This window comes from Dendropsophus ebraccatus, chromosome 14, assembly GCF_027789765.1.
Source record: "Dendropsophus ebraccatus isolate aDenEbr1 chromosome 14, aDenEbr1.pat, whole genome shotgun sequence".
NCBI lineage: Eukaryota > Metazoa > Chordata > Amphibia > Anura > Hylidae > Dendropsophus > Dendropsophus ebraccatus.
In genome coordinates this window covers 37,997,097-38,018,278 of record NC_091467.1, presented here as the reverse complement: position 1 = coordinate 38,018,278, position 21,182 = coordinate 37,997,097, and the positions used below count along the sequence as shown (strand labels likewise).

General features: G+C 43.5%; 1 protein-coding gene across 5 annotated transcripts in view; it reads left to right on the top strand.

Annotated features, from left to right (window-relative positions):
- Positions 1 to 15,030: 15,030 nt before the first annotated feature.
- Positions 15,031 to 21,182, top strand: part of SLC16A5 (solute carrier family 16 member 5) — a 63,861-nt gene continuing 57,709 nt past the window's right edge. Inside the window, exon 1 of one of the 5 annotated variants that reach the window (XM_069952773.1) lies at positions 15,031 to 15,159. The gene's annotated coding sequence lies outside the window, so the exon portion shown is untranslated. Of the gene's footprint in view, positions 15,182 to 18,733; positions 18,787 to 18,873; positions 18,927 to 21,182 lie in introns of those variants that run through there. The other 4 variants (XM_069952772.1, XM_069952776.1, XM_069952774.1 and 1 more) reach the window with 4 other exon arrangements.

Below are 21,182 nucleotides of genomic sequence, written 5' to 3'. Positions count from 1 at the left end.
ACCTCTCGCCTCCTGGTCCGGTCCCCGACTGATGCGCGGCTGCCGGGGGTGTCCCGTCCTATCCCCGGCAGCGCCACGCATCAGTGAGCTCCTGTACGCCGGGGCTGGGACTTTTGGCACAGGAAGCGTCTCTGACGTGCGCTTCCTGTGCCGGAAGTCAGGGCCCCAGCCGGCATAGGGAGCTCACTGATTCGCCGCGCTGCCGGGGATAGGACGGGACACCCCCGGCAGCCGCGCATCAGTCGGGGAACATAGAACTCTTGTGACCGCAAGCAAAATTATGCTTGCGGTCACAAGAGAGTGCAGTGGCGAGGGGGGCCTCGCGGGCCCCCCCTCATGGCGGGCCGGGTCGCAGCGGCGACCGCTGCGACCCTGGTAGCTACGCCACTGTTCGGAATGTTTTTGCAAGCGTGGATGGTGGGTTGTACCTGGTGAGTTTAGCACTAGTGAGGCTTCACATACAGTACAGTACTGTATAAGACTGCTGGAGTGCATATACGGTACAGTAGTAGTACAGTCAGTGCACCACCATCTCCCATCCTGTACGGTATTATATAAGACTGCTGGAGTGCATATACAGTACAGTAGTAGTACAGTAAGTGCACCACCATCCTCCCATCCCATTGTTGGGGTGGGGGTGACTATACAGTAAAGGATGAGTGAGGAGTTAGTGACTACCATACTATAATTGCAGGTTTTGTTCAATGTTTCTTGAGTATAATGTACTATATACTATAGTGTTGTACTGTATTGATTAAGCTGGGTACTTTTCAATGTAATAAATGAGTATTTTAGGTAATTATTGGTTGTTGCTGGAACCAATTTAACACATTTACATTATTTCCAATGGGAAAACACTGCTCAGTTCTCAAACTGCCTTCCTGAACTAATTAAAGCAACTCTATACCCACAATCGGACCCCCCAAAACCACTTGTACCTTTGGATAGCTGCTTTTAATCCAAGATCTGTCCTGGGGTCCGTTCGGCAAGTTATGCAGTTATTGTCCTAAAAAACAACTTTTAAACTTGCAGCCCCCTCCCCAACGGCCGGGGCTTAGAGTATGTGTGCCCTAACTTTGCACCACCCCTCCGTCCCTCTACATCATTAGGAATGCCACTGGAACATTTTCTCTTGTCTGAACATTGCACAGGTGCCTTAACGATCCAGCCCATGTTCAGTATTCACACAGCTGATGAATAGGAGACAATCTGCCTGGAGCATTCCTAATGATGAGGAGGGCAGGGAGGAGGGACAGAGAGGTTGTGCCAGCCTAATGCATATACAATCTAAGCCTTGGCCGTTGGGCACGGGGCTGCCAGTTTAAAAGTTGTTTTTTAGGACAATAACTGCATTACCTGCCGAATGGACAACAGGACAGATCTTGGATTAAAAGCAGCTATCTGAAGGTACAAGCGGTTTGGGGGGGTCAGATTGTGGGTACAAAGTTGCTTTAAGTACGAAAACCGAGGTACCACTGTCTTTATTAGCAATCTGTATCTATCAGGTCTGCTTTCTGGGATCTTTTCTAACACAAATAGATTTAGACTTGTAGAATTGCCCCTGTGTTTTAATGCACAGTGCCATGTTTAAAAAATGTTTTTTATGTTTGCCCTATGCTTTAATATATATATATATATATATATATATATATATATATATAGACCAACATATTGGTCTATTTATCATTCCCCCCAGTAGCCAGAATCCTGCTCCACACTGACGAGGGGCAAATACCCTGAAACTGCAGTCTGTGGATGGATGCCTAGCCTTGGTAACCCTTGTCTTATGTCGTTATACTTGCCACAGAGTTAGACTTTGACTTACAGGGGCCACCCTGGTGTTTCCCTATTTAGGTCCCAAAGCTCGCAACAGAGTGAGGACCTGAGGAACTACGTATCAGGGTGGTTTGGTGCTCTCCCCACTAGGAGGTACCCCTTGGCAATGGGCTTCCTTCTCTGGAGAGAGGGATATCTGGCTATTCCCGTGTTTTGAGACTCGTAACTGAGGCTCCACGGACCCCTTTTTTGCATATAACATATTTACTTTTTTTTTTAACTTATTTTCTAAAAACGGTATATCTTGCTGATCTTTATCCAATCTACGGTTAAGTACTCTGATCCTACTTTGTTAAGAAGTGTAAGCCTCAATGAGTTAGTTGCATCTGCGCTGCCTATGTGCCTAAGGTTAGTTTCTCACTGCCTTAAATTTTAGCAAAAACAACATGGTGTTCATATGAGCAAAACTGCCAAAGCCAGATGTTAGCTGTAAGTCAATAGAATTTTATAAAATGCCATACAGTACTGTGACAGTTTTTCCAAAATGCAGCATGGTGAGGGTTTAGCGTTTTTTTTCTGCAAACTGTGACATTTCTCTCACATACATTTGAATGGAATCCTTCTGTTCATCTCAAAAACGCCAAAGGCAAAATAAGCCAGTCGCACCTAAAGTAAAAAACGCAAAGAAAATTTATTAAATTTATGGCATGGATTTCAGCTTCATTTCACACCAGACTTTAGTAAATATGGAAGGCTCTGAAAGCAACCCACTTTGAAAAAAATTGGTTTTAACTAGAGATGATCGAACCTCGAGCATGCTCGAGTCGATCCGAACCCGAACTTTCAGCATTTGATTAGCGGTGGCTGCTGAAGTTGGATAAAGCCCTAAGGCTATGTGGAAAACATGGATATAGTCATTTTCCAGACAAACCTTAGAGCTTTATCCAAGTTCAGCAGCCCCAGCTAATCAAATACCGAATGTTCGGGTTCGCTCATCTCTAGTTTTAACCCATGTTTTTGCTATGACTGTGATCAGACTAAGCAGTTTATCCTGTGGTCCAGAATTACTGACACTGTGTACTGACATAACCTTTCATTTAATACTGCACCAATAAAACTCTTCAATCCTATTAAACCTGTTGTCCCATAGTTAGGTAACTTATTTATATCTTTATTCTTGCTAATATACACACATCAAGAGTGACCTCCCTTGCATTGCCACATACTCTGGCATTGTTTGATGCCTTGAACGTGTTCATGTTACTATTCACAAGGTGAAGGTATGTATTACAGGCTTCACAGGATATTTGAAAATATTCTTATATTTTTATTATTGCATTGTATTTATGGTGTAAAAACATTCTCTCCATAACTTTTTCTTAATTATTTTGCGTTAGTTCCTCGTCTGTTCTTCACAGTGAAGTCTGTCAGGGAAGCTTTTTTACAGACAGTGAGAATGGACCCAGGAAGCAGAGTCTAAGTGCCCTGTAGGTCTTCATCTTTCATCCCACTCCAGGATGTGGAAGCTGGACTTCTGTGGCTAGAGGACACCCGGTTGTTTCACAAGTAGGGTCCTGGTGGGAGCAGCAGCTGGTTTCCAAGAACCACACAGAGCCTGTGCAAGGCACCAGGGAACAAGCTGAGTATATGTGGTCTTCAGAGCCAGGTCCTCAGTGGGAGAGTCAGCGCAGTATCGGGGGTGACGCGTATAATAGTCAGACAGTAGAAGGGTCAAAGTCAGCAACAGGAGAGGCACACGGTTCAGACAGGCCTCAGGCAAAAAATGAAATCCGGAGAACAGGCATGGGTCAGGATTCAAGGAGAGTCAGCAAAATAATGTAGCCTAAGGACACTGCGACACTGGTTGCACAGTGAATGACACTTTGGGGGACATTTATGAACATTACGGTAGGGGCGTACGGCAGGGAGAAGGCATAGATTCGCCCCACCAGTACATCTTAAGGCTATGTTCACACATAGTATTTTGGTCAGTATTTTTTCAACCAAAATTGGTAATGGAACTGACAGAGCAAAATGATAAAGAAAAGTTTTGCACAATTTCTGTATTTTCAACCCACTGGTTTTGATTGAAAAAATACTGTCCAAAAGACTGACAAAAATACTACGTGTAAATACTACCTTACATTTGTGTGCCTGCGCAGATTTTCCACAGGGCCGTTTCATCACTTGCCCCCGCGCCCCTTTGCCCCATCACCTGGCTGGCAATACTGGCGCCCGAACGCAGCTCCGCCCCCTCCCCGGACTGCGCCGAGCACTCTGCATGTGGCAGGCCACGGCAGACATCTTCTCCCTCGAGCAGGCGCTGCTCGGCTGGGTCGGCGGGGTCTGGGAAGGGGGCGGAGCTGCGTTCGGGCGCCAGTATTGCCAGCCAGGTGATGGAGAAAGAAGATGTGTGCGGCGGCGGCCTGCTTCTTGCAGGCTGGAGAGAAGAGGAGAGAGGGACCCGCCGCATGCCAGAATAAGGTGGGTACTATGTGGGTTTTTTTGTTGTGCGTGTGTGTGTTAAACAATACAGGGGGAAATATTACTATGGGAGGGGAGCAGAACATGGGGGGAATATTACTATGGGGGGGAGCAGAACATGGGGGGAATATTACTATGGGGGGGAGCAGAACATGGGGGGAATATTACTATGGGGGGGAGCAGAACATGGGGGGAATATTACTATGGGAGGGGAGCAGAACATGGGGGGAATATTACTATGGGGGGAGCAGAACATGGGGGGAATATTACTATGGGGGGAGCAGAACATGGGGGAAATATTACTATGGGGGGGCAGAACATGTGGGGAATATTACTATGGGGGGTAGCAGAACATGGGGGGAATATTACTATGGGGGGAGCAGAGCATGGGGAGGAAAATTACTATGGGGGAGCAGAGCATGGGGGAATATTACTATGGGGGGAACAGAGCATGGGGGGAATATTACTATGGGGGGAGCAGAGCATGGGGGGAATATTACTATCGGGGGGAACAGAGCATGGGGGGAATATTACTATGGGGGTGGGGCAGAGCATGGCGTATTATTACTATGGGGGGAGCAGGGGGGACTATTACTATGGGGGGAGCAGAGCATGGGGGGAATATTACTATGGGGTGGAGCAGAGTGTGGGGGGAATATTACTATGGGGGGAGCAGAGCAGGAGAAAGGAATATTACTATGGGGGAGCAGAGCATGGGGGGAATATTACAATGGGGGAGCAGAGCACAGGGGAAGGAATATTACTATGGGGGGAGCAGAGCATGGGGGAAATAATACTATGGGGGGGAGCAGAGCATGGAGGGAATATTACTAAGGGGGTAGAGCAGAGCATGGGGGAAATATTACTATGGGGGGAGCACAGGGGGGAATATTACTATGGGGGGAGCACGGGGGGATATTACTATGGGGGTAGCACAGTGGGGGAATATTACTTTGAGGGTGAGCAGTGCTCAGGGGGGAATATTACTATGGAGGGCGCCTAGGGGGGATTATTACTATCGGGGGAAGCACAGAGGGGATTATTAGTATGGGGACAGCACAGGAGGGGGGTTATGGGGATAGCACATGGGGGATTATTAGTATGGGGACAGCACAGGGGATTTTTTTCTATGGGGGCAGAGTACAGGGGAGGATTATTACTATGGGGACAGCACAGGGGGGATTTTTTCTATGGGGACGGCACAGAGGGGATTATTATAATGGGGACAGCACAGAGGGGGATTATTACTATGGGGTAGAGTATAGGGGAGGGATATTACTATGGGAACATAGCACAGGGAGGATTATTACTATGGGGTAGAGCACAGGGGGGATTATTAGTATGGAGACAGCACGGGTGGATTATTAATATGTGGACAGCACAGGTGGTATTACTACTATGCGGCAGAGCACAGGGGGATTATTACCATTGAGGCACTGCATAGGGAGCATTATTATATAGAGACAATTATATTATATGGAGGCAAAGCAGGTGGCATAATTACTATATTAGGGTACAGCAGGGGGCATTATTACTATATGTGGTACAACAGGAGACATTATTACTATATGGGTGTACAGCAAGGGATCCTACATACAGGAGGCAACCCATATACCTATTAACTCTACTGCACATGACACAAAAAAGTAGAAGTTTTTGTAAAAGTGCAGAGCCTAAGATGTTTGTCTGGCAGGTTCAGAGGAGATGAACTGTAGCTGCAAGAAACTGTCATGGAGGCCGGGGCCAGATGGAGAGGAAAAGGAAAGTGAACAAAGAAGAAGTCACCTGTGAGTCACTGAATGCCTTTTTTTTTTAAAGGGTTGAATAACTGTGCTCTACGCACACTGCTTCTCCTTAGCAACAAACCCCCCCCTCCCCCGGCATCACTTGAGCGGGCGCTTTTAGCAAGATTCGCCCTGTAGTTAGAATTACCTAGAAACGGCCCTGATTTTCCATTAGGTATTTTTCACTCGACTCTCACACATGCAATCAATGAGGAGTGCTATTGGTGTGAAGATGGCTAGTGCTCTGGTGTCATGTGTAGTGATTCTTCACTCTACATCAGAGCCTCAGCTAGGGCCCCCAGAGACCACAGCTGGATCATATTTGTGTGTAGGTTCTGCTATGATATGTTAGGAGCATGGGAGAAATGTGTTCAGCTACCATAAATGATGAGGGTTAGTGATAAAGCATGGGTCGGACAACCATGACCGCCACCCATGACCGCCACCACCTGCCACATACAGTACATCCTACTTCCTGCCATATACATCATGCCATCAAAAACAAAAAAAAAGGAGAAAGAGCTGTGGGCACCCACCTGCACTTACACGTCTCTGCCCACCATCCAGCACATCACTGGATTATAACCCTGGATATAAAAGACGCTTTTGTAGATAGAAGAGACAGCTGCCAGCAGTGGCGTAGCTACCATAGAGGCAGGGAAGGCGGTTGCTATGGGGCCCGTGGACGGAGGGGGCCCAGGAAGGATAAGAGCCTCCTGTGTCCTTTTGCTTAACCCCTTAATGTACTGCAATGTGTAAGTGACCCAGTGTTCTATTACATGCTGCAACACAAAAAATGGGTTATCAGTGCAGGAGTAGTGAAGGAGAGAGCTAATTGTCTTGTGTATTAACCCTTTGTTTGTGTTGCAGCATGTAGGAAAACACTGGGTCACTTACACACTGCAGTAAATAAAGGGTTAAGCAAAAGGTAGTCTGCTCCTGCACCTATGTATATAACCATGAGGCTCCTAATGCAGCTATAGGTAAATACAGTGGATGAACAGAACAAGCAGACATTGGTTTCCTCCTCTGCCAGTCACTGTTGTGGCTGCACACGGGATTCTGCCTCTGGCCACAAGAGATTTTTTTTTTTGCCACATCATTGAATATTATAGTTTGTAGGGGGGCCCCATAAAGTTTTTTGCTATGGGGCCCCATGAATCCTAGCTACGCCCCTGGCTGCCAGGCACCATATTTGCACACAAGGTGGAGTGACGTACCACAACCTCCATCCGTACCAACATGACTTGTGTGTTAACAATGGTCACCTCTGTGTAAGAGCCACAGATCAATTATCTGCTGCCTTTTCACTCTCTAGGACGAAAAGATATGTGAGTATAGGCTACAAGGTAACCATCACAAGGGAAGGGGGGGCAGGACATCTGTCTGTTTCATCAGCTGGTCACCTGATTCCCAGCTAACTGACAGCCAATCTGCATGGATCCCCAGTGTCCCCGGAAGGTGAGGGAGACTTGCAGTGTAGAGGTGGTCCGTTACAGTACCTACGGTATCCTGCAGGGGATACTTATATTACAAAACTTTGCTTGTTTACCTAATTTTTACCTCTTTTAAAAAAAATGTGAGCTTGTAAACTGCTCACAAACCACATTACTTGTCATCTGAGATTTCACTCTAGCACTGTAGATTTGGCAGCCTCAGATTCACCAACGATAAATAAATCCAGCATGGGCCATGGGGGTGGGGCTTTAAGACCAGTGTACAGCTTCGCCGGTGTTGATAAATTCCCCCATATTTCATAGACCCTTCGTATTTCATATTGGTTTAGCTCCTGGATTCCTGCTAATGTTATCTTGATGACATATCATAAACACAGTTATTCAGCTTCACTTGTAACAAAAAGTTTAGTTCAAAGTGTCACTGCGGTTTATAAAAACTTTTGGCATGTTATAGAGACATGTCAAAACTTTTGATTGGGAGAACGAGCTAAGCACAGTCCTCTCCTGGCTTTGGGACATGTGTGGAGTCAGGCTTGTGTAAAGGCACATTACATGGAGCGATTATGGTTTAAAGATTCGCTATAACGATCAATTCTGATGTTATTACATTTACCGATTGCTGTTATAAACTATCACTCGTGCATTCGTTAATCATTCCTCAGGACGACACTCGCATCATGTTTTATCTGCGAACGACTTACTACACAAATAGATTTGTTAACTACCAATAATAATTTTTCAAGCATGCCCTGACCGCTATAGACCTTCAGGAACTGCTGGGAGTTGTTGTTCTCCCTACAAAATTTAAAAAAATCTATTTTGTAGGGAGAACTATAACTCCCTGCAGTTCCTGAAGGTCTATAGCTGTCTGGGCATGCTGGGAGTTGTAGTTCACAATCTATGGGGTTGGATATTACATAATTCTGGGGTATTCATTTTACATTAATAAAAAAAAAATTGTAGGAAGAACTACAACTCCCATCAGTTCCTGAAGGTCTATAGCTGTCAGGGCGTGCTTGGAGTTGTATTTTACAATATATAGGGTTGGGTATTACATTTTTTACTCATGTAAAATGAATACCCCAGAACTATGTAAAAACCCAACCCCATAGATTGGGAACTATAACTCCCATCATTCCCTGATAGCTATAGACCTTCAGGAACTGCTTAGAATTGTAGGTCCCGTTCCAACAAGAATATATGGTATATGGGGAACTTCAGTAGTGTCTATGCTGCAGTGACATTTTATTATAACCTTTTCCCCGTACGGCGAATGGGCCTGTGTGCTTTGAAAAGCCAGGGCCGATTTTCAGTCCCAGTCCGGCCTTGCTCGCAACTGCTAAACTGGCACACCCACAAACTGTTACACATTTGGAGGGTGCTACATCTGGATGACAAAGATTACACATACTATTCGCCAACCCATTCCTCTCATAGCAGAATAGATATGTTTTTCTTGCCCCACCATGCTTTCACCCTTACCCCACATACTACCATAGGAGATGCACTGTGGTGGGCCATTCCCTGACATTCCCTGATATTCCTTACATTAGGAATTCCAGATGAAATTTCCAGGGAATGGGCTTGCCGGCTAAATGAGGCCTTGTTGCCGGACTTAGCATGTAAAAAAGGCGATTGAGACAGCCATTACTGAATTCTAAAGAGTACATGAGCATGATTCAACTTCCCTTGCTGTGTATTGGGAGGCGTTAAAATGTGCATACATCAAGGAGACCGCCTCATAAGGGAAAGTGGGTTTTAAATAAGTAAATATTTGACTGAATTGAACAATCTGTCTAAGACGCATAAGCATAACTCTTCTTCCTAAACTTATGATGGTGCAAGAACAAATTAAGACACTTGTTACGGAAGTAGACACTATTAAGATTTTTTTTTTTTAACCAAGCATCGCAGTTACCTGTACACAAATGTACACAAGTGTGGCAGGCTGTTGGTGCCATACATTTACCCGCATACATCAACTGCATGCTACATCCTAAAACAAATTTTGTGATGATTATAGTTCCCTGTACGCTATGTACGACATTACTCAAATTTATCGCCTTCTCACTTAGAGAGGAAAACTTGCAAGTATGAAGACATGGCAGCTTTACCCAATATGTACTCAGAGACCAGAGAGGCCCTTGACTTCCCCTTCACAGAGGAGGAACTGAGCATGGCTGTTGCCTTATTGAAGAACGGTCCGAGCTGATTTACGGCGGAATTCTTTTTCCTAGTACGGATCCCACCCATTGTGGCAACTATAGACCGATATCGCTGATTAATTGCAATGTTTGGCCATGTTCACACTGGGTATAAAAAATGGCCATTGTTTGACAAACATCATTCGATTTTAATTGGAATGCAGGCACATGTGTTCACTAGCAATTTGAGAGCATCAAATATCTAGGGGTACAGATTCCAGCATGCCATGAGCTTCTGTTCCCTCTGAACTACCTCCCACTGTACAGTAAAACCTTAGACAAGCTTCAGGCCTATCATCAAAAGTTCATATCCTGGTTTGGGCTAATAAATTTGCCCAAAATGGACATTCTACCACGCTTTTTGTACAAAATTTTTAAACAGCTGCATCTTCCAGATATGTGTAAGGAAATGGTAGAGCTAGGATTAGCGCTCAAATACTCACCAAACCTAAATCAAAGGAGAGACTGGGCTACCAGACCTAAAGTTTTACCATGAAGCGGTGCCCCTTATTGACTGGACTCATAAGTCTAAGGTGACCCTTAAATCCGCAATTGCCCCAGTTCAGCTAGCCACAGCACCATGGCTTCTAAAGGAAGATAGGGAGACCATACCAAATTGGGCATTTTTTACTAAACATTTTGCATCTGGGACAAGTTAGTGATTGAATATGTGATCTCACATAGACCTGGCCCCATGACCCCACTGTTTTCTAATCCGGCCTTTGAACCAGGTTTCTCACAGCAGACTTTTTGCTGTGGAAGCACTCAGATACTCCCCTCCTTCATCACATTGTTGTAGTTTCTGTCTTCTTTTTAGGTGGTGTGTCCTGACAGAACTCTATCATGGTTTGCATATAACCAATTGTGCTCTTTTTTGCGAACCTCTTTGGTTGGGTCTCCCTCAAGCTCTGATCAATGACTTTGATCAATGGATTTTCTCTACTGACGAAAGTACAGGGACACTATTACGGATGTACTAATTGCATATGCACTAGATACCACTAGAGCACCCTTTTTCCCAGCATGGGAGAAGGACAGGTGTTACTTTTTTACCATACCCCTCATCCCCCCACCCCCCCAAAAAATAAAAAAAAATATTTAGTGATCTATACAGATGGCTGCTTACTGTTGGGGACTTAGCATGTACCACTCCTCGCTCCTGGCTGTATGGCTCAGCATCCTCCTCTGTTGTGCATGTGATGGTCAGTTGAGGAAGATGCCAGGCCTATAGACAGGAGTGGGGAAGGGTGAGTGTCAAGGTGTCTTCTCACATTGTTATTGTGTTAATAACGCGATGTGAGAATCTCCTCGTATCCACTACATCTAGCATATGGAGTTGTGAATCACGGGCAGAATCAGGACTTGGAAGTCTAGGTCCTATCTGCAGTTCCCAATCACATTCACTAGCTGACGCAGTAAAGAGCAAAGTACTTAAAGACTGTGTAAAATCCATCCGTGCAGCCCCTGCTTAACGATTATCGAGCCGTGTAAAAGGCTAAGTAAACGTCTGCCAATCTAGCAGATCAGCACTCATTTACATTATTGATTGGGCCCATCTAATAGGACCCTAACTCAGCCTGTGCATCCGGGGGGGGGGGGGAGGATTTGGTAGGAAGAAGCAGCGTCTGTATTATGGCTAAGAGCAGTTTTGCCCAACCTTTTTTTAACTTGGGGCACCCATACCAAATAAAACTGCAAAATACAAAAAAACTTCATACAGTGACTCACAGATGACATCTTCTTAGATCAGATTTGTTCACCTTCCTTTTCCTCTCCATCTGTCCTGGATCACCATGATGATTTTTTGCAGCTACAATTCATCTCTTCAGAACCTGCCAGGCAAACATCTTAGGCTCCGCAATTTTCCAGCAACTTCCTTCCCCTTTTCCCCACCCATAAGGTTCCATACAGTAGTAATTCCGCTTTTTGGTGTCATGTCTAGTAAAGTGAGTAGGTATGTGGACTGTCCCTTGTATGTAGAGTCTCCTGCTGTGTCCCCAAATAATAATAATAATAATGTTGGTGCTTTGCCCCGTATAGTAATAATGTCCCCTGCTGTGCCCCATATAGTAATAATGTCCCTGCTGTGCCCTCCATATAGTAATAATGTCTCATGTTGTGCCCTCCATATAGTAATATTAGCCACTGCTGTAACTCCATATAGTAATAAAGCTTGTTTTATTTTAAATTCTGTTCCCCATATAATAGTGTCTCCTAATGTGCCCTTTATATACTAATAATGCCTCCAGCTATGCCCCCATATAGCAATAATGCCTCCGGCTATGTCCCCATATAGTAATAATGTCTCCTGCTGTGCCCCATATAGTAATAATTTTCCCTGCTGTGCCCTCCATATAGTAATGTCTCCTGCTGTGCCCTCCATATAGTAATAATGTCTCCTGCTGTGCCCCATATAGTAATAATGTCTCCTGCTGTGCCCTTCATATACTAATAATGTCTCCTGTTGTGCCCCATATAGTAATAATGTTCCTGCTGTTCCTCTATATAGTAATAATGTCCCCTGCTGTGCCCTCCATATAGTAATAATGTCTCCTGCTGTGCCCTCCATATAGTAATAATGCCTCCTGCTGTGCCCCCATATAGTAATACAGTCCCTTGCTGTGCCCCATATAGTAATAATGCCTCCTGCTATGCCCTGATATAGTAAAAATAACTGTTGTAGTTAAGCACCTAGTATTGTAGCTAACCCCTCCACTGCCAGGATGCCCCTAGTTCTGTAGTTAACCCCTCTACTTCCAGGATAATCCTGCAGGGGTTCATTCTGGCAGAAGACGTGTCAACTACAATACTAGGGGCATCCTGGGGAGGTATCCCACTCCACTGTCAGGATTCCCCTAGTATTGTAGTAGTACTACTTCCGGGCTCAGGCTGGTGGGGGCCCCCAAGTGGTGGAGGCCCCGGGGCACGTGCCCCAGGTGCCCTCCCTTTAATCCCGCTCTGCATACAGTTATTTTGATGATATTTGTACCCTTTATCTGATATCTGGTACTTTTTCTCTGTTCTCCCCCACCGCCCTTCCCCTATGTGTGAGTCTTATGTGGTGATGCATGTCTTATATACCAAGATGTTGCCAGGCAATAAAGTGTGCCATATCAGTGGGTTATACGGCAGGGTCCTTAAGAAGTTTGATAGGATAAGGAGCCATGTACGGGATTTGTATTCATGGATCCAAACTCAGACTACAGAAATAAACTATTGGGCAGGTTATGAAGGTTCCATGCACTGCCCAGTTATTATTCTAGCTGTGCCTGGTTGTGGACTGACTGTTTGATTTCTGTTTAATTGTTTCTGCAATTTCTTCTTGCCTTCATTGTATATACAAATTTCAATGTACTTTATTACTTTTTGTAAATCTCTCCTAATGTGGTTAGTTTAAGAAGAAATGTGCCATTTAACTAGCATGTGGTCTATCTGATATTATAGTTATACTGGTCAAGATAAAAATATTTTTGCTAATACATTTATTTAGCAAACTTGCCTCCTCCTGATATGTTACTGTTCCCCTCCCATTGTTGAAAGCTCATTGTCTAGGTTACAGACCATCACTCTGATCTAAAACTGGTATGTGTATATATATAACACAGATGTATAGGGGTACAGTGTGTATATACTGTATAATACATAAATATATATATACTATATCTATACCCTCCAGACCACTGTTTTAGAGCAGAGAGGTGGTCTTTAACCTACACAATAAGCTGTTAAAACCCCTTAACGACATCGGGCGTAAATTTACGCCCTGATGCCGGTAAGGGAGTTCAGAGCGGGGCCGCGCGGCGGCCCCGCTCTGAACCGCGCCGGTCCCGGGTGCCGCGTGTAGCCCGGGACCGTAGGTATTAGCGGGCACGGTCCGATCGCCGTGCCCGCTAATACAGTAATCGGATGCAGCTGTCAAAGTTGACAGCTGCATCCGATTACCGGACGCAGCGTCATCCCTGGTGTCTAGTGGGGAGATCGCTCCTCCGGGATGTTATCCCGGAGGAGCGATCTCCGTAAATGAAGCCGGCCGGGGACCGCTCCAAGATGGCGCCGTCCCCGGCTCGGCACTCGTTTACTTCCGGCTGCAGCAGCCGGAAGTAAACGAGTGCCTATCTCATGGATCTCTGCAGCATATCTATGCTGCAGAGATCTCTATGAGAGATCAAAGCACTTATACTAGAAGTCCCCTAGGGGGGCTTCTAGTATAAGTGTAAAAGTTAAAAAAAAAAATGTTGTTAATAGTAAAAATCCCCCTCCCCTAATAAAAGTCTGAATCACCCCCCTTTTCCCAGGTTATAAATAAAAGTAAATAAATAAATAAATAAATAAACATGTTTGCTATCGCCGCGTGCGTAATCGCCCAAACTATTAATTATTCATATTCCTGATCTCGCACGGTAAATAGCGTCAGCGCAAAAAAATCCCAAAGTGCAAAATTGCGCATTTTTGGTCGCATCAAATCCAGAAAAATTGTAATAAAAAGCGATCAAAAAGTCGTATATGCGCAATCAAGGTACCGATAGAAAGAACACATCATGGCGCAAAAAATGACACCTGACACAGCCCCATAGACCAAAGGATAAAAGCGCTATAAGCCTGGGAATGGAGCGGTTTTAAGTGTCGTATATTTGTTGACAATGGTTTAAATTTTTTACAGGCCATCAGATACAATATAAGTTATACATGTTACATATCGTTTTAATCGTAACGACTTGAGGAACATATATAACAAGTCAGTTTTACCCCAGGGCGAATGGCGTAAAAACACATTTCCCCCAAATAAACAAAATGCGTTTTATTTTTCAATTTCATCACACTTTGAATTTTTTTCTGGTTTCGCAGTGTACTTTATGCAAAAATTCAGCCTGTCATTGCAAAGTACAATTAGTGACGCAAAAAATAAGGGGTCATGTGGGTCTCTAGGTGGAAAAATGCAAGTGCTATGGCCTTTTATGCACAAGGAGGAAAAACCGAAAACGCAAAAATCGAAATTTGCTCTGTCCTTAAAGGGTTAATAATGGGAGTAAAAGAGCAACATAGGAGAAGGAGATACGTTTGCTAAATGAATGTGTTTAACTTGATGAGCCCTACAAGTTTAAATATATTAGTTGAAATGTGGATACCCCTTTAAGCAGTTTAGTACTGTTAGTCCATATCCCTGTGTCTGCCTAGACTAAAGTGTATTTAGTACATCCGCTCTCTTATTTCTGTCTGCAACCATTTCCCCTCCCTTAGAAAACTTTATATTCCCTCCTTCCATTGCTCCTTTCCTCCCTCATTATACTCTCCTCCCCTTTTCTTCCTTGTGGCTCTCTGCTCAATATTATTTCTGTTCCTGAGATCTGCATCCCACAGAAAACTGTCAGCCCACTCGGCAGAGTCAAACGCAGAATCAACAGAGTGGGTAAAGAGGGCAAGTGAGAAGCTCAGGGGACAAATCAGCAAAATGAGGTCCTGCTATTTAATATAAGTTGTAAGTTTATATCAGTGCTTTCAGTTCCTCTGTTTGCCTGCTCTGTAATCAGTTACTAATCCCATCATATGCAGCATATCTGCTTTCTGAATCATAATACTTTACACAACAGTCTTTGCGGGGCCCTATTAGTTAACTTTGTGTAATGTGAGTGGATGTTCTGATGAGTAAATAAATGTGTTTAGTGGAAGATATTTAACTTGTTAAAGTGCTTGCTTCTATGCTCATAACTAGATTTGATTTTAATTGTAATACTTTAAAATATCTTGCTGTTAAGGGTCCTTTTACACTGGCCGATTATCTCCTGCGGCTGATAGTCGGCCTGGGTAAAAGCGGCAGTGTTCAGCCGAAACCTGATTATCAACTGATTGCATCTTTTGATCTCTTACATTTCAACTGTGAGAGACAGAATCTAAAAAAAAAAAATCATAGATCAATAATCATTTTGCATTTTATTGCAAGAATTAGGTATTTGATAAAATAGAAAAACAGAACTTAAAGCAGTCCTACCAAAGTGAAAAAATTTAGTCAGGCAACGGGGGTAAACTTACCTATCCTCGGGGGTCCTGTTGACAGCCACAGCTCTCCTAACGGCAATGTCACGTACCCAGCTGAGTGATTGCCTGCTCAGCCAATCAATGACTGGGGCAGGGCAGTCACTGACTGGCTAAGCAGGCAATCGCTCAGCCGGGCCTTGACGTTGCAACTGGAGGAGCCGCCCATGTGACGTACCTTGTTTCAGGATGACAGCTGGCAACCGTCAATGGGACCTGGGAGCTGCGCAATGGAGGTACGAGGAGGAATGAGTTTTCTTGTTTATTTTCTCACACCCCCTTCCTGTCTTTCATTTTTCATTTTCTTGGGACTTCATCTTAAATATTTGGTATGGAAACCTTTGTTTGCAATTACAGAGGTCAGATGCTTCCTGTAGGATTTTATATCCAGCACAGATTTTGTATCACTCCTCCATACAGTTCTCAAGATTTTTCAGGTTTCGGATCTGTAGCTGGGCAACATTAACTTTCAGCTCTCTTCCAAAATTTGAAATGCTACTTATGGAACCACTCCATAGTTGCCCTGGCTGTGTGCTTTGAGTCATTGTCATGCTGGAAGACCCAGCTTTGACTTTTAATGCTCGTACTGAGGGAAGGAGGTTGCTGGCGATACATGGCCCCATCTATATTCCCTTCATGGAGTTGCAGATGCAGTTATCCTGTTAATATTGCAGAAAAGCTTCCCTAGAGTAGCTGTACTCATTCTTCTTCTTCTTCCAAATACAGCAAGTGGAGTTGATACCAAAAAGTTTGGTCTCATATGACCATATGACCTTCTTCCATGCCTCCTCTGGATCATGCAGCACATGTCCAGGAAACTTCAAATGGGCCTGGACATGTGCTGGGCAGGGGGACCTTGCGTGCCCTGCAGGTTTTCAATCCATGGTGGCGTAGTGTGTCACTATCGGTAATCTTGGAGTCTGTGGTCCTAGCTCTCTTCAGGTTATTAACCAGTCCCTCCTGTGTAGTTCTGGGCTGATTCCTTACCTTTTTTAGAACCATGCTTACCCCATTCGGCAAGATCTTGCATGCAGCTCCAGACCGAGAAAAATCGATGGTCATCTTCTGTTTCTTCTATTCTGTAATAATTGCACCAACCTCTGTTACCTTCTCCCCAAACTGCTTTTCTATTGTCCTGTAGCCCATCCCAGCCTTTTGCAGGTCTACAATTTTGTCCCTGGTGTCCTTAGACAGCTCTTTGGTCTTGGCCATGATGGAGAGGTTGGAGTGTGATTGATTGTGGGGACAGGTGTTTTTTAAACCGAGAAGAAGTTCAAACAGATGCAATTAATACAGGTAATAAGTGCAGAAAAAAAGTAACAGGTCTGTGAGAGCCAGAATTCGTACTGGTTGGTAGTTGATCAAATACTTATTTCTTGCAATAAAATACAAACCAATTACTTAAAAATTATTATTCAATTGGGCATATGTACAGAGATATAGGGGGAGATTTATGAAACTGGTGTAAAGCAGAGCTGGCTCAGGTTCCCCTAGCAACCAATCAGATTCCACTTTTCATTCCTCACAGATTCTTTGGAAAATAAAAGGTGTAATATGATTGGTTGCTAGGGGCAACTAAGACAGTTTACTTTACACCACGTTTAATAATCTTTCCGATTAATATTATTTATTTATAAAGCGCCCTTAATTCCAGAGTGCTATGCAAGCGATAGGGTTAACAAACAGGAACATTACAAAATCAAAACACATTGCATGAAGGCAAATGGCAGACTGATACATGGGGAAGAGGACCCTTCCCGCAAGGGCTTACAATATAATATATTAATATGTGTACTATATCTGTATATATACCAGCCATACCTCTGCAGAGTGGTGGTTGTTAACCTAGACCATGAGCTATCAACAGTGGGAGGGAAACCTCAGGCAAATCAGGGGAGGAAAGTAAGTTCGCTAAATAAATGTATTTGCAAAAATATTAAACTTAATGAGCCGTATAGGGTGAACTACATTTCAGTTTGGGGAGATTGGAGTACCTCCTTTTCTATTGTATGTTTGGTTAAGGAAAAAAAGCTTTAGGGGAGAGTAAAATTATTAAATGCTTTTTTTTTTGTTGTTGTTGTTTTTTTTTTGCAAAGCTGATTCTTTTTACCTACATTTATATTGTTTAATGCCCCAGGATCTCATCTTAGACATACAATTTATTTGGCGAAATGTTGTTCATTCAAATGTTGTTAATTCTGCAACTTGTTATGGTAAAAATTGTCAAGTTTAAAAATAGAGTTTCGGGTTAACTAAATTGCAGCGCTGCTGCAGGCTGTGAGACTACGGCACATATGATACAAAGTCCAATAAAAGGTTTATTCCTTTACATAATATATGACAGGTGGCATCCAGATAGACACCTGTCTATCTATATCAACTAGAAATGTCATCCTATTTTAGTAGTGTTACTTCTGCCAGAGGATCCGTTCAGTGACTCGTCAAAGTTACAGTTCAGCAGTGTTAAAAAGGGCCAAACATAGTGCTGCCTTAAGGCTCCATTAATATGTACCATTGATTTCAATTGGGCTGTTTACACTGTTTGTATATTTACACATCCACAATTAACAAAAATTCCATTTGTAAAAATTATTAATAAGCTCTAGTATAGACCATAAATGCAGCACAGATTGTCCTATAGAAGTCTATGGGAACGTCCATAATTTTTTTTGTGGCTCCTAAATTAATACTGATTTAACATCTTTTTGCTGATCCGCATAAATACAAATTACGCATACATTACACATGAAATATGTGCAGATTCCGGACAAAGATTGTGGAAACTTCTGAACATGTGAATATAGCCTAAATAGTATAGACTCTTTGACAGTGCAGCGCCTGTGATGCAGTATGAACCTAGCATAACAGGTAAACACTGCTAAAGTTTGCAGTACAAATAATACATCACTATTACTTTAGCCAGTTGAATGCAGTGTGTAAGAGGTGATGCCCATGTGTGATGCCCCACCCTACAACCCAAACTCATTGTATGCTCTTGAGCCATGTAGATGCTGTGTCACGATTACCTGACGCCAGGAATTGTGGTGAAAGGTGAGGGACTGACAGAATGAAATTTGCAGGTGTGTCCTGGTGAGGGAGGAGAACAGTTATTACAAATTACACAGGTAACAGAAGAGGAAGACTTCAGAGCTAGCTACATAGCTTCAGGTGACCTGTGGGGGACATACAAGGTACTGCTACGAAAGAGACCGTGGGCAAATAATGGCTCACATGAGGAAGTGTTTGTGTCTGTTCAGCTGCATAGGTGTGTGTGTGTATGAGACAGAGATACGGAAGGAATGTGGTTTTTGGCTTACTACTGTATGAAAAGTAACTGTGTGTAATATATACTGCAAGTAGACAAAAGCTTAGAAGGAATGCATGTTATACTCTGCCTGTTCTAAATTTATAAGGCTGATACATGTTATTCATAGCAAGTGCATAGACTTCTGCCAGTGCTGCGTAAATTGCGTGTGGCTGTAGAAACTGTCATTTCTACGTAATAGATTATAGAGTTAGAGTTTGGACATGATGGATCCTTGACTTTTTTTTACTGTATTTTCCTGTAGAAGGCAATCATTTAAAAGGAGTCTGTCAGCTGCAAATAACGTTCCAAACTGCTGACATTGTTAGATAGCTGTTAGGACAAGGTGAAACATGGTACCTTTCATATATCAGTCTGTGCTTCCAAAGTGTAGGAAAAAAATGCTGTTATTCTATAAAATGAAGAGTCAAAGAGGCTTTCCCAAGCTCCTGAAGTGCAGCGGGATGTAACATCGGCTTCCAGGTCTTAATCAAGCAGGGAAGGGAGAGAGAAAGCATTTCAGCCTTCAGCAGATCTGGAGCTCGGGAAAGGCTCTTCGGCTCTTTGTACCAGGGAATAAAAGCGTTTTAAGCGAGTAGTATTTGATCGAGTAGCTATTTGATTGAATACTATACTACACTAATACTACACCAAATACTCGTTTTCGATCGAGCATCCGACCAAAAACGCAGTAAAAATTTGTTTCTCCTCCCACCTTGCCTGGTGCCTTTTTCTAGCTAATAACTGTGCAGGGGGTGTGTGACAGGCCCTAGTAGCATGCTAGCATTGCGAAAACAGCGTCTGCATTCATTGGCTTACTCATGTGACCTTCATAGTATAAGAACTTGGCATTTCCTACTCGTCATCAGACAGGTAGTCAGGGAGATTGAAGCAGGAACAGTGAGAATTCAGCTGATTGTAGGCAGGCAAGACCCCAAAAGCCCTTATCAGGGCTACAATTATACACAGCACAGCATTTATCTGCACATTATCAGAAAATCAAACGACTACCAGCACATTAGCTTATTCTTACAGACATGCAAGTAGCTGCTGCTCACTGTGAAGAATAGGCTGCAGTTTTTCTCCCAGAAATTCGATCGAACAGTCGAACATCGCGGTCTGTTCAAATCAAATTTTGAGCTTTACAATATTTCACTACTCGCTCATCTCTAATGTAGACACAATTCTCATCAGTCTGGAATTCTCCTATAATAATTCATCATAAAGGCAAAAGGTTATTTCAGGAAGCTGAATCTTTGTCCTGGGTGCAGGATAACATAGCTACACCTCAGAGTCCTGCACTTACTAATCAGAACTAAACAAGGGCCAAATAATCCCTCATTATACGATTCAGATGGCTATGAAAACTTCTTTCCATCTGTGACTCATCTCTTCATATGGTAATAATGGAATCACTAATAATGGCCCTAACTGTGCCCTCCGCACATTTGTAATGCCCCAAGTGTGATCCCTTTCACAAATAATGCCTCCACTCATTAATGATGCCCTTGTGAGGGCTCCCACTTTGCCCTCATACAATCATAATGCCCCTTGTATTCCCATGCAATAATATTGCCCCCTAAGCCCCCTTACAGTAACAATGCCCAATAATGTGTATATATCTATATATATATATATATATATATATATATATATATTACAGTTATAAGGCTTTTCTGTGCTTTCATACAGCAGTAAATATGAGCCCTTAGGCCCAATTCAATATTTTCAATATTCAATATTTTTTCAATAAACAACGTTCGTTGTTGCAGATTGCAACACTGCTTGCTATTTATTGGAAATCTGATATTATGTTTTCTATGGAACAACAGCCGCAGTGCGGCTGCTATTCACTGAATAGTACAAAGTAAGCAGTGAACAAAATAAGCAGTGCACACAATGTAAGTACGGCTCACGGCTGTACTTTACATTGTTTGCTATGGTTAATTGGAGCTTGGGCACACCCGAATGTTCCCCATTCCAATTAACATGAAGTGATGTTCATACAGCTGGTACTGCAGTAGCGGCCGGGGTAAACATCATAGACAGCAGCCGTTCTGTGACATGGCCGTGTCACAGAATGACCGCTGTCTTACAGCACGTGAACTTGGCCCTCTGTGCCCATATAGTAATTATGCATCCG